Source organism: Mya arenaria, chromosome 3 (genome assembly GCF_026914265.1).
Source record: "Mya arenaria isolate MELC-2E11 chromosome 3, ASM2691426v1".
Classification (NCBI taxonomy): domain Eukaryota; kingdom Metazoa; phylum Mollusca; class Bivalvia; order Myida; family Myidae; genus Mya; species Mya arenaria.
In genome coordinates this window covers 15,948,024-15,961,601 of record NC_069124.1, presented here as the reverse complement: position 1 = coordinate 15,961,601, position 13,578 = coordinate 15,948,024, and the positions used below count along the sequence as shown (strand labels likewise).

General features: G+C 34.2%; 1 pseudogene; it reads right to left on the bottom strand.

The window, feature by feature from the left end:
- Window positions 1–4,504: 4,504 nt before the first annotated feature.
- LOC128226873 (acetylcholine receptor subunit alpha-like 1) lies at window positions 4,505–13,320 on the bottom strand (annotated as a pseudogene).
- Between the last annotated feature and the right edge of the window lie 258 nt (window positions 13,321–13,578).

The following is a 13,578-nucleotide window of genomic DNA, read 5'->3' as shown; positions in this document are numbered from 1 at the left end:
TTTTACATTAATATATTTGCTCTGATAAAACAGAATTACAAATATAACTCGTCTTTTATTTGTTGGAAAAGACTACTGTTTCTATGAATATACATCTGTTTTATAAGCACAATAGATTAAAAATCCGCCTTCTTTTCAGTGGTCAAAACGGCAAAGAGTCAACATGTTCTCTGAAATTGTCCAACACCGCCTTGCATGGTATATGTGAGGTTAAAAGCTTTATTAACGATACGTAAACTACGAGGGTAGTAATGATATTAAAAACACAGGAACAAAGGTGAACCGGCGATAAAATTATCAGAAATTCAACCAATTTCAATTAAATTCCCGGTCTGCATTTATATAATATTATTAGAACAGTATTTTCGGAATGAAATCTTTTTGTGAAAAACACAGGAAAACCTACACAATCCTTCAAATTATCCCACTATCGTTCCCGATATCAATCTTTGGCAAAAAACACCACAAGGCTAGATGAGTATTCAGTTAGAAAAAAATCAACGTCCCTGGGCTACCGCTTATTTTATTATTAAATTAAATAACAGTGCTAAAATAAATTACTTTCGACATAAAATTGATACAACTAGTGGGAAATATATGAACTTACTTCATTTTATACGTTCAGTTTTTAAAATAAAATTCTGACGGTATTGAGATATATTTGAAATTGACCAATCATTTTGATCATTGCAATAATACTATGAGTTGACAGCTACATATAACGACTTGCGAATATACTTGCAAGTCTTTAGGTAGCATTTTCCTATCTAAACATTTTCTTCCACTCCCTTAAGCATTTCCTTAACTGGATTAGATGCACCGTTTATCATTTTTTTATAATTGAGAGCGAAGAGAGCACTAGTTTTGAAAGTCACGATTAATTAGCATTCGTTGAAAACCTCTGGCGCACGTTAGCAATTCTCAACCGAAGAATAATATCATTAATATAAGAAAAACAAATATTGACAGAGAACAGTAAGACCTTAAGTGCAGAAGGATAAACTGCCATAAGTCGTGCTGAATCGTGCGATTGGATTCAAAATGCAAATTTACGGGTACTAAGAACGAATGAAATTCCTGGACCTGCACTTGGATATAAACATGAATGTTTTTGTTTTGCTTAATTTGGTATTTTATCAAAGGAGAACAAATCACTTGGGTGTTGTTGTTTTTATTTCAATACCACTACTCACTATATAACGATCATATAGTTTTCATGGATATATGTTTTTAAAAAAATGTTGGACTGGAACAATGTCGCCATGTTGATTGACCGTCTGTTCCTATTTCTCTTCACATTTCGCCTGTGCAGTCGGGACTCTGACTATTTGTTTGAGCGCGCCCTCCATCCATTACCCCTATCATCCACTTACACGGACCTACTTCTTCTGTTCAAGGAGATGATAACGAATTTTGTGTTTTTAAGGCTCAATAGAGGCAAACCAGTTTGTTCAACCAATATTCACTAATCATTATGGTAACATATTTGGGGTCTACAGATTTGAGAATAAGCAAACAGGCTTTTTCTGTGAAAGAGTCTGTTACGTGAACAAGCCGTGTGATTCACGTCTTTGAAATATTGCGTGAAAACCTACTTTTTTAAATTAATTTATGACTTAAAGGCAACAAGTTCATTTGAAAATATATCCAAGTAAATGAAATATCACAAAATAAAAAATCAAGTTCAAAACCGGCTAATTTTCAGTCTTAATCACATTTTGAATTTCATTCATATGAGATCGAGAACGCAAATCATTTGAAGGCGTAAGTCAGTTTGCCTTTCTCTGATCAGAGGTGACTTGATTACGAACATGTAATGTAAATGCGCTCTGACTTTAATTTAAATGTGATTGAACGAGAGGATATTAATGTCTCCAATCAAGGATTAGTTCCGGCGTATTATGATTCACGTCAAATCAGACGTATAGCTAAGGTTGGAATTTCTCAAAACTCAGTTACTTTTCTGGTAGAATGCAACCAGAAATTCTAATATTCAATCAACCGAGGCAGTATTTCCAAAACCGGTGTATGGATGTAATTCCTGATACAGTTACGTCTATTTCACGTCAATTAATTAAAATGTTATCCACACAGGCCTAGCCATTAAGGCGAAGAAAAAAACACCGTAAATTTGAAACAGACCATTCGAAAAACATAATTCGTGGGGTTAAAGCGAAAAGGTTCTTCTCCTTTATTTTATGTCACTTAGAACAGATTCTCTTTCACACTCGATTCACATTTCATAAAGAAAAATACATATAGCACATCTCTAAATATTCAGATGTAATCTTTCAAAAAGAAGGCATTTTCATAACTTGTGACATTTTTCACCTATAAGTACACAATCTGACAAAAAAATATTTTCTAAAGTGTTTTCAGTTTTATTTCAAATTATAGTCTGTAACTCATATCCGTAAAAGACCATTTTTGTTGATGTTATTTGTAAAATGTTATAATATTCATAAAATATTATTACGAAATAAAACAAACTCAGTTTTTAAATGTTGGAAAAAATATGGTCGTTGTATGAGATATTGTATGAAGTCTCCTTTCCTTTCCTTTACCTCGTAATTCACAAAGAGCCACCGTCGTTCATGCGATAATAACGTATTGATCAGTTATCTGTGTAACTATTAACACTCAGTTCCCTCGCTTTCTTTCGTACACCACTCTCTTTCTGCCCCTTTTCCTTTCAGTGTTTACTTTAATATCACTCTCTGTATTTGAATCCACATCTCTCCCCCTTCTCTCTCTCTCTCTCCCCCTCTCTCTCTCTCTCTCTCTCTCTCTTTCTCTCTCTCTCTCTCTCTCTCTCTCTCTCTCTCTCTCTCTCTCTCTCTCACTGTCTTTTCATATTTATACCTATCTTTCTCTCTCAGAATCTCCCTTCTCTCTTACCCGACCAAACTTTCTCATTGAGCCTTTCGCCCTCTTCATACCGGGGGCTACCCAATATCTCTTCATTTCTTATGGTTTCTTCCTTCTTTCTCTTTTTTCAATTCCCCCTCTTTATCCCCGCTGTCTCTCCCAATTCGTCTCTGGCACGAACGCTATAGATGAAGTGTATACGCCAAATATGTGCATAAGGCTGTTTCGCTTAGCGAGCCATTTGCCGATTGGTAAACGTAATAAACGTACATATTTTCTAGTTTAACCCTGTTTTTCACGAACGTTTTCTTTTTTAGAACAACCAACATGTAAATAGTTTTAAAGATTACAAATAATTTCAGTGACAATAAAGCGATTTTGAATGCCTTAATTTAAACTGGCAAATTGACTTCGGATATTCAAGATCGCATCAATTATCCCAAAATTATTTTCAATCCGTAAATGTGTTAACTGCCATTTGATTCTTTCCGCATTCCATTCAGAATTCCATTTCTATAGAACTGGCTGATCAGCTGTTTTCGAACAACTGCGTGACTTAATAACTTCTGATCATGTCAAATGTGAGAAACAAGATTGATTTTGTATAGTTTCGTCCATAGTTTTGTTTTTAATTTGTTTAAGACCTAATTGATTCATCTTTAAGCAATTCAAACAACATAATAACATTATAAAGTATAGAATGGTTATAATAATAATAATGATTTGATCATATTTTATTGATTTAATCTGCATTTAATAGCAATGCATATAAAAACATGCATATGACGCAATGTTAATGTTCATAGTTTTTCCAATATATCAGCAATAGCTCCACGAGTCCGTTTCGGCCGTTCAATCGTAATATCTGGTCGCTGGATGCACAAGTATTTCGAATGTGACAGTGATAAACGCTTATGTAAATGCACAAAAGAACATAAGGTCAAATACCTTAGCAATAAACTTTCAATATTCAATATTCTGAAAAAAAACTAACAATGGGGAGGAAAATTAACCAGTTAGGCAAATTTCCTCTTTTTGGTACAAATGTTTCTAACATAAAAATTATGATTAAATAGCAATAGTATGTGTATAACGGCCTTATATTAAAAAGAAAACCTTTTAACAGAATGTTCTTATAACAATAACGTGATGCATCACGTAAGTCCTGTAAGTTTTGTTACCGATGAATATTCATCATTCTCTTGTTATTGGTCGGCGATGAACACCGGTTAAGGCACTCTTGACTCTTTTAATCATAGATGAAATGTCTGCAATCGGAGATATTTGTTTCGTATGCCAAATGATGCAAGCCTTCGCGTGATTAATATGTTACATGTCCCTCGTCACATCGAATAAAGCTGGGCTCTAGCATGTGGTTCCTCTGCTTAACACTATTTTAATTCATCACTCTATATTTCCGCATCATAGGATATTTCATGCACAACATTTTCGATAGAACGTGGTGAGACAAAGCTTGCGTTCAACTAAACATATCATGCATGGCTGGTTAACAGACATCTATTGTTAGGATAAAGACGGCGACAATTATCAATATTTCAATATCAGTTCTCATCAAATGATGAGGACAGTATACATGGTGGGGTCACCGTCGGCTCTGAAACATTTTATCATACAGAATATAAAACGTTAGATGTTAGACATATAAATACTTGACACTAATGAAACCGTTTTAACATTGATAGCGTTATGATGATTATCGGCTCACGCATTTCTGTCATGTTTTCGATAAAGGTGTTTTACAATATTTTGTATGATTTAGAACAATTCGTGTACAGCAAAATGGCTGAATAACAATGTCAACACTTCTATATTTCACAAACACTATTGTCATTTATCCTTAATAAAATTCATCAACAATATGTATTAAGTATGCAACTACTTATTGAATTAAAATTGACACGGACCATGCAAAATGTTGAAACTAAAAACCGGCGAAATGAATTTAATTTCTCGAAAAGCGAAAAAGTTGAAAGTTCCACCACTTGTGTGTATGTTTATATTCATATTTTCTAGAAGTGATGCAACTATGCATGCTACTTAATTGTAATAACTCAAATCATATATAATTGCAATTTGGTCGAAATCGCTCAGATGTATTCTAATTTTCTGGAAATTCATTAATAACGATGCTGCAGAGAGTCCTCCCTTTTTTGGGCATAGTCACGCCACTAACACAATAATACAAATATATTACACTATCACAACAACTTGTTGCAATGCGTTGTATACTGGAGTTATTACACAATATAATAACCAGTTTTATGAACTAAGAAGGCAATTATCAATGTAATATTCAATCAAAGTTTGTTCGTATCTACAATTTTTTTTATTTAAAATAGAGAATAGAAATGGTGTTGTGAGCTTGATCCGTACCTATGACCTTCCGTTTACAGATTCCTTGATGAAAAGCAACACGAGTTTTCGGACTTACTAGTCGAAAATAATCCTGGAAATAATGTACAGTTTGTTATTTTGATGCATCATTATGCATAAATGCTGTCTGTATGTTAAAAAGAGATTACTATACAGATCTAATGTGAAGCAGATGATGAAAACGGACATTAGTTTCAACGACTTACGTTCACTAAGCTTGTATTATGATATCTTTATAAATGTCTTCATTACACACACATCTAGATAGGAAAATACCATACAACCTTGGTCATGTGGTGGTAGGCATTTGTAGGAGCTATCAACTGGGGTCATACGTTGTCGGTTGTCATACAGAGTTGGTGCTTGAAAGATGATGCCAAACGTTCCCACTAAACAAGCCACTGTGAATATCCACAAGAATAACCTGTCCAAAACCATTGCAACATATTTCCAGTCTTCGAGAATCTGTAATTTTGAATGAGTGTTGTTGTTCAACCATTTTAACCCCAAAGGTTGTTCATGTTTATCTATATATTATATCAAGATCATTTTACCAAAAAAAATAAAAAGCTAGGTCATGAGATGGAGTCTCACTGTTTCTGATATCATCTTATTTGGGGCATCAGTACAGTTCTTTACCAAGGAAATGAAATGCAGCGTGATTGTATATGCTGTCATATTAGTCAAAACATAACACTAAAATGAAGAAATAAGAAAAAATAACCAAATCTTTGTGCATATGTTTGCTAACATATATGCAAAGCACTTTTTACGTAATGCATCCCTCATTACCGAAGCTGTATGATCGCCCCTCTTGAGGTGTTCAGCAATGAACACAATGCTGTCAATTGCCTCCTGAACTTCCTCTGATAGCACGTTGGCGTCTAGCCCTGGATCCTCATGCGCCGTAAGCCGTAAAGACTCGTAAATGTCAAGATCATTTCGGTTTACGTACTGGTCTCGCATCACCATACCATTCCGAGTCCGCACGATGGTTCGGGCGACGTTTTCGAGTTCTAAATTTGGTCGTCTCATTAATAACATTTTTGGCAAAATGTTAAGGAAGACGCGTCTCACCCAAGGTGCCATCGTGTGAGTAGAAGGCGACCGGAAGTGGACGTTCAGTGTAATGACAGTCACAATAATTGATAAAGTTATTAAAATCATTGTAAACAGCAGGTACTTGCCGATCAGCGGAACCACAATTGAAGTCGGAGGTATAATCTCGGCCAATAGCAGGAAAAAGAAATTAAGTGACAGCAAAATAGAGATGCACAAAGTAATCTTTTCGCAGCTGTCTGAGGGTAAGTAAAATACAAGAATGGTCAGGCAGGATATTGCAACAGAAGGAATGATCAGATTTACGGTGTGAAACAAGGTTTTGCGCCTCATTGTCACATTGTATGTTATGTCTGGGTATTCGGTGTTATTATTCACATTCTTTTCTGCAGTGACCTCGAGAATGTCCCATTCACCAGATTCGTAAAAATCACGGAGATCGATGCCATTGAATATGACCTCTCTTGCTTTCGGGTTGGTAGAGCATTCATGAATGAGGTCAACCTGGTTGCCGTCGTAAGTCCAGGAAGCAAACCGCATGGAACAGAGTTGAATGTCGAATGGAAAAAACTCGACCTCAATGGTACACGAGCTCTTGTAAATTGCCGGCGGTTCCCATACGACACACCCTTGGTAATCAACAGTTGCCTTTGTCATGAGGGTAACTTCGTAATTTCCATCGGCACTGAAAAGGAAGCCTATTTAGACTACCGAACAAAAACTGAAAAACTGTGTTTAATTAAGAAACTCTGTCGAAACTTAGTATTATAATCAAGCAATTTTCAGGTAAATTGAAACAGGCACAAGTGGTTTTCAAAGCCAAAAACATACACGTAAAATAAAAGTTTAAAGATTGCTGTATTGGACTGCATTTGTACTCTTATGCTCTCACCCTATCTTTATATGTATTCCCCAAAAATGGCAATCTGCCAGAGATAGTTTACAACAGCGCATGTCGAGTGACCAGATGTTTAACAAAATATAAATCTTTAAATGCAAAAAAGTAAATATTCAGAGTTCTTAGATTCCGTCTTACCTGAAAATATGGAAAAGAATAAAGAATAGAATGAACGATTACACTATTCGTTAAATCACGCGGTTATATGTTTAATATTAAATGACTTGCTTTTGAAGTTTGTTTTGTGATGTACATTTGTTTACGAAATTAATTTCAGCAAACACTAATCTGTGTCTTTAAACAAGCATGAAAACGTCACGTACTTGTTGAATAGGACAATATCAGGCAGCCATATGTTTTTGGAAGGCAGTTCGAGTTGCCTAATTGTTCAATATTCCTGCGGATCCCACTGCAGATTGATATCTCTCCACTCCTGGTGAGAAAAAAGGTCACAGCAGGAACATACTTTTGAAGGTTATTGGGTTCTGTAATTTACCATCACCCCATGGTTCTACATACACTGTTACTATATTTAGGAGTAAATTCCATGCCGAATAAAAGAAGAGGTCGTGTTGCTTTCGAAAGAATAAGAATACAGCACGGCGTCAATAGAAGGAAAGCAACACATATCTCAATGTCAACTTGAATTCATATCACTCCTGATAAGCCTGGATGATAGGACAACATATACACATGTGAGCACGCGGAACAAAGACATTGAACGTCCAGGCGTTTGATGTTTAATGTATGCCTGTGGTATTAAATATGATTGAAACAAATGGTTTTTGAAAAATGATTTTTTGTAATTGTGTTCGATGTCTTTGGCGTTTAACCTGTGCCATTTAACGGGATTTATATTTAAAAGTTTGACTACTGAGCACGTTTCTGTAGCTTTTCATATAACTATTGATAAATAAAGTAAGCAGCATTTTTTATTTCCGAAATAAATTACGCTTTGAAAACTATTTAATGTGAGAGCAATGCGCGAACTTGTAAGTTAAGAAAGCACATATTATTATTATTATTATTTTTATTATTATTATTATTATTATTATTATTATTATTATTATTATCATTTTCTTAATAGAGTCGGTATAAAATTGATTAAACACGTCGTCTTCATTTTGCCACATAACTATCAGTGCAATAAAAATATTCAATACGTTTGTACTTCATCATTTACGTTGCACATATCGAGCGTTTTGATTAACCTGTACTACCATAATATGTTTGTTTATAATGTATTCATAAATATTCAAAGGTATTAAAGCGAAACGTTTTATCCTTTTACTGTAAGAAATGATCCACTGCTCTTGTTAAGTGCACCTGTCTAAAGTAACGAAGAAAATTTAAGTTACTTATTTATAGATATTCATGTTCCAAGAATAAATTAATGTGCATCAAGATTTTCGACAAAACAGAATGTACGGATAAACTAGCAAGTCAGTCGCCTCAAGAGATATATGAATATACAATTAAACTATATGCATCGTTAAAAGTTTACTGGGATATCACATTTAAATAACAATAAAGAACCCCATGTGTAAAATATTTGTGTTGGATTTGCCGGAAAAAAAATCAGGTCTCTCATGAATATCAATATCATCAATTGGTAATTTGCATGCGGGGGAATTATTTTTGGCTTCACTGCTATTCTTATCATTTTTCATTGTCATTAACATGCATTAGTCTGGCGGCAATATTCACAAACGGAGTTAAGAATCGTTGGTTGTCCATCATTGACAGGCGTCCATACACGCTTATTTAACAAAGTGCATATTTTCTTTTATAATGGTATTTATCATAATCCGGTAACGTATTTACTTAGTAAGCATCTTATTATCGCTTTCCTAAACTGTTTTACTCCACAATTTGTAAGTGCGTTCTTAACATTGCATATAAAACCAAGATTATGTAACTGCATTGGGGCGTCTTATCAACGAAAGTACGGAAAAATATATCGTTAGATCAAGAATGTAAATAAAATATTGCGTTTATGTCCCGGCTTGAATTGAAGATGTTACTTGCATATTCAAACTACTTGAGCGTGTCTTTAACGTTAATAGCCAAACAACTTGTTAAACAACAGATATTAATACTTCCAATGCGTGGAATGTCTACTTTGAAACAGTGACCATACGATATGATCGATTAAAAAAAAAATCACATGGCTTGTGTTAGAGTATAAACTCAAAGCACATTTTGGAATGTCTTGAAAGAGCTAAAATGAGTTGACATTTTCTGTTAAGTTAAGAATTTATACAAACTGTACATACCTGTCTCAGCCAAACATTTGTCGTCATCACCTGGTTCAGCTCATCCTGGAATAAAACCACTCGGCCGTTACTGTTATGGAATTATTTTGAGATATTATGAGGATACCGCTAGTATACTTTCAATAACACATCTCAGGTTTAAATTGTCAATATATTCTTTACAGAAACGTGTATTTTATTTTATATTAATAATATCTGTCATGTGTTCCCGTTCCGGATAGAAAAATTCCGACCCGAGGGCACCTGCGTTGCCAGGTAACGAGGCTTGCCGAGTTACCGGCTACGCAGCGTGCCCGAGGGTCGGATTTTTCTATCCGGAACGGACACACATGATAGATATTTTTTCTAGCATACCTTTAATTACATTTTTTGTGAAGAAAATACATAAGAAAGCGCGTTTTTATACATTTCACCAAAAAGCGCGTGCGATGATGTTTACTGACGTCATGACGCGCAGTAATTTGTATTCACCGCATACGTCAAAAAGTTCCTTCGATATCACGTCTTTTAAGGGTTATTTTGTTTTGTTTTTAAGGAATACTTTTGTAAAGTTAATGTTAATCGAACTCATCTATTGAAATCTCATAACTATGGTTACATTTAGTGTTTAATAAAAGAAAATGAAAGTGTTACGTCACAGCGCGTGACTCATCTGGCATGGGGGGATGCCAGATGGAGTTTTCCAGCACGGCTGAATTCACCGGAAATGCCTATCCGGTGTGCTAGAAATAAGTGTGTTAAACCTGAAGAAAGAATAGTCATCAATTGAGTACAGGTTACATTTAATACCAATGTCGAATAATGTTTAGACATCCATGTCTATGCGTTATACTCCTTAAGTGTTTGTTTTGCATTGAGCAATAGTAACTGTTACAGTATGAAATAAATGAAAGTACAACATTTACACACAAATAAATTTAACAAAATAAAATTGACATTCTAAAACATCCCTTTATACACTTAAATAAACTCTCGTTTATCCACTAAAATTAAAATAATGAATATTGATGTTTTCCAGATAGTCTGGAGTCTAAAGTTGCAAATCGCCAAGTATATTTTCTGTCTGTTGTTTACTGTGATCATGTTGTTAACTTGGAACATTTAATAGTAAATATGCAGAGTCGAGGACGTAGAGTGTGACTTATATGATTCCGACGGGTTGAGGAAATGTGTTATATTTGTTCAGATATTTCAAAGCAGTTTTTAATCATTAGAAACTTAATAGTGTTCAAATTGTCAATTTGGTCAAATTGGATACTTTATTGAAAACAAATGCTTACTACGAATAGAATGTGTTCGTTTGAAGCAAAAATGACAATCAGCCAACATTTGAACTCAGTTATATGTTCATTAAACACTTAATGAGCAATCACTACATGTCTGGAACGATATAGTTGCCCAATAAAAGATAATTTATCGGCCACGTAACGAGCAGCCTAATAAGTCGTCGATTGCAAATCGTAAAACTACATTTATTTAAAAAACTTGATTGTAATTCGATTTTACTAAGTATTTGAAAACGTTTAAAATGTAAAGTAGAATTGTATGTCATACGCATTTCTAACATCTTGAACTTCTTGATATACTAAAGTTAGTCAATATAGACAACAGCGCTCATTTGACGTCCATGTACTAATGTAATAATCCAGTAGTGTTGATTGATGCTGGCAATGCACAAACCCGCGATTGAATGTTAATAAGCATTGCCACGAATTATTTGTTTCCATGTTTGCATCGAATGCTATTTTACCTAACAAAATTAAACGTCATTAATTATACTCAAACACCAATTTGGAAGAAAAATCATTTCATTAACGTATGTCAGCAACACTATCTGAAACCCACGTCTTATTATCACAATCATTGTGGAAAAATAATAAAATTACAACTGCGTTTAACCATCATTTGTACTGAATTCTTCAAACGATGATTTTAAGCAATGCTGATTTAATATACAGTACATTCAAACGCAGTTCTTTTAGTTACATTTCGTGTTCATATTGTTTCTAGAACTCCAGATATTCATAACAGATTTAATTGATGATGTGCGCATCTTTCATGAAATAGATCGTTGGTTACCACTCCTTATACCTTTCTCGTTTGCGCATACAATTGACACCAGTTTATTTTTTAGTCGAGCCTGGTTTAAAATGTGACGACTAAATTAGTATGGACTTATTCTTTTAAAGTTTAAACCACTTCTGTTCACCAATGATATTCAAACTTACAGGACATGCATGTTTACCCTTATGCTTGATTTGGCACTTGTAGAATAGCTCGTTCTTGTTAGTATGCCATTGACTTATAAAATCATGCTTCTGATTTCATGCAACATACAAGGATGAAGGAATTATTGGTTTTATATGAGCTCAGAAAAGTTTGCATGTTTCTGGTTTATTCCATCGCTCAGCTATTTGCTTTATGTGTTATTAATAAGCATTGGCGTGAATTCACTTCACGTCAAAGAGGTAATACCGTCATGTCTTATGTTTACATACAGACAAGAACATACAACCGCCATAAATTCAGTGCACATTGATGCAATCGTTATTTAAAAACAAATGGCACCATTCATTAACGAAACTGACTAAATGCAGGCATCGTGTTCATTATAAAATGAATGATGTTTGAAAGTTCTTAATCATTCAAATTTACACATATGTGAACATTTTGTAGTACTTTTGTGAGCAAATTGACCTAAGATCTACATCGCCAAAGTTTGTTAATGGATCAACGAATCTATAGGCAGAAGACATTGATTAAATACATATCGAAGAGGTAGGCGATCTTGTTAACCTTGATATTAACTATCTCAATATTGTTGCATTAATCGAACAAGACAAAACAACAATGATCAATTAATTACCAATCTTTGAAAACCATAGCCATAGGTTCGGGTTTGCAAACTACTAATTTCAACGAAATGATAGTGAAACTACAGCAAGCCTTTTAATATATAAATATATTAACCTTCGTAAAGTCAAACACCTTAAAGCTTACAATACGACATACATATATACGTTCACAACACAATTTACACTTGCCATCACACACATTTGAATATGGATACTTAGGAAAGTTCTTAAAATATACGCAAGTATTGAAGATTATTATAATAACAGCGCAACATGTGTCTCAATTATTTACTTCTGCACTCATGGGTAGTAGATATTGATGTTATAGAGCAAAACCAGTTGTTTGTTGATTTGAGTGTTCAACAACAACGTATGCCATAGCATTCTAAAAGTGTATGGACATTTTTTATTGCCCTTTCGTATTTAAAAATTATTCTAATTCATACAAGATTTTATATTCTGACTGAAAAAATGTCCATGCGTCTTTGCAATTTACTATTTTACATAACATTAATGGCATTTAAGTTTAATAGCAAAACATATTGCTAATCACTGAAAAAATATTGAATATTCTTAGAACAACATTTATATGTGTAAATATACTTACTACGTCGATGATTTGTGACAGCCGAATTCCCATCTTCACCGTAAGCGGTTTGTGTGTGTTGTTTCCGATGGGCCGAATCAGTTTGTTGTACTTGTTCTGTATAAGAAGATCGTGATACAAGCGTTTTGCATCGTCGTTGCCATCGGCATAACTCAAAATTTCGCATATGATAAACACCACAAGACATCTCGTGACGCACAAATCTAGTTTTTGCATGACCTTCTTTTTACCACCGACAGTAAATTATTGTAGTCCAATCATAACCTTTGTATTCTGTCACGTATATCTAGCCAATTTACTTGTTTCAAATATGAAATATGCAGGCGATTAAAATGCGTCTAACGAGATGTTTGATATTGTATATAGCCTCACGTTCCGAACTCCTGTGCCATCTATCGTATTGGAGGATTCCCGTGATGCCACAAGCTAAGGCAGGACTCGGTAGCAATCATCAGCGTTACAACAGGTTTTTTGTAGGGCTTAACATTTACTCTTGCTTTCATATTTCGCCGATATGTCGCTGTAATCATTGTTCTGGAAATTAACAGTTTGGAGTTTAATTATAAAACAAATATGTCTATCATCGGAAATAAATCACGTTTGAATACAATCATGAATCAT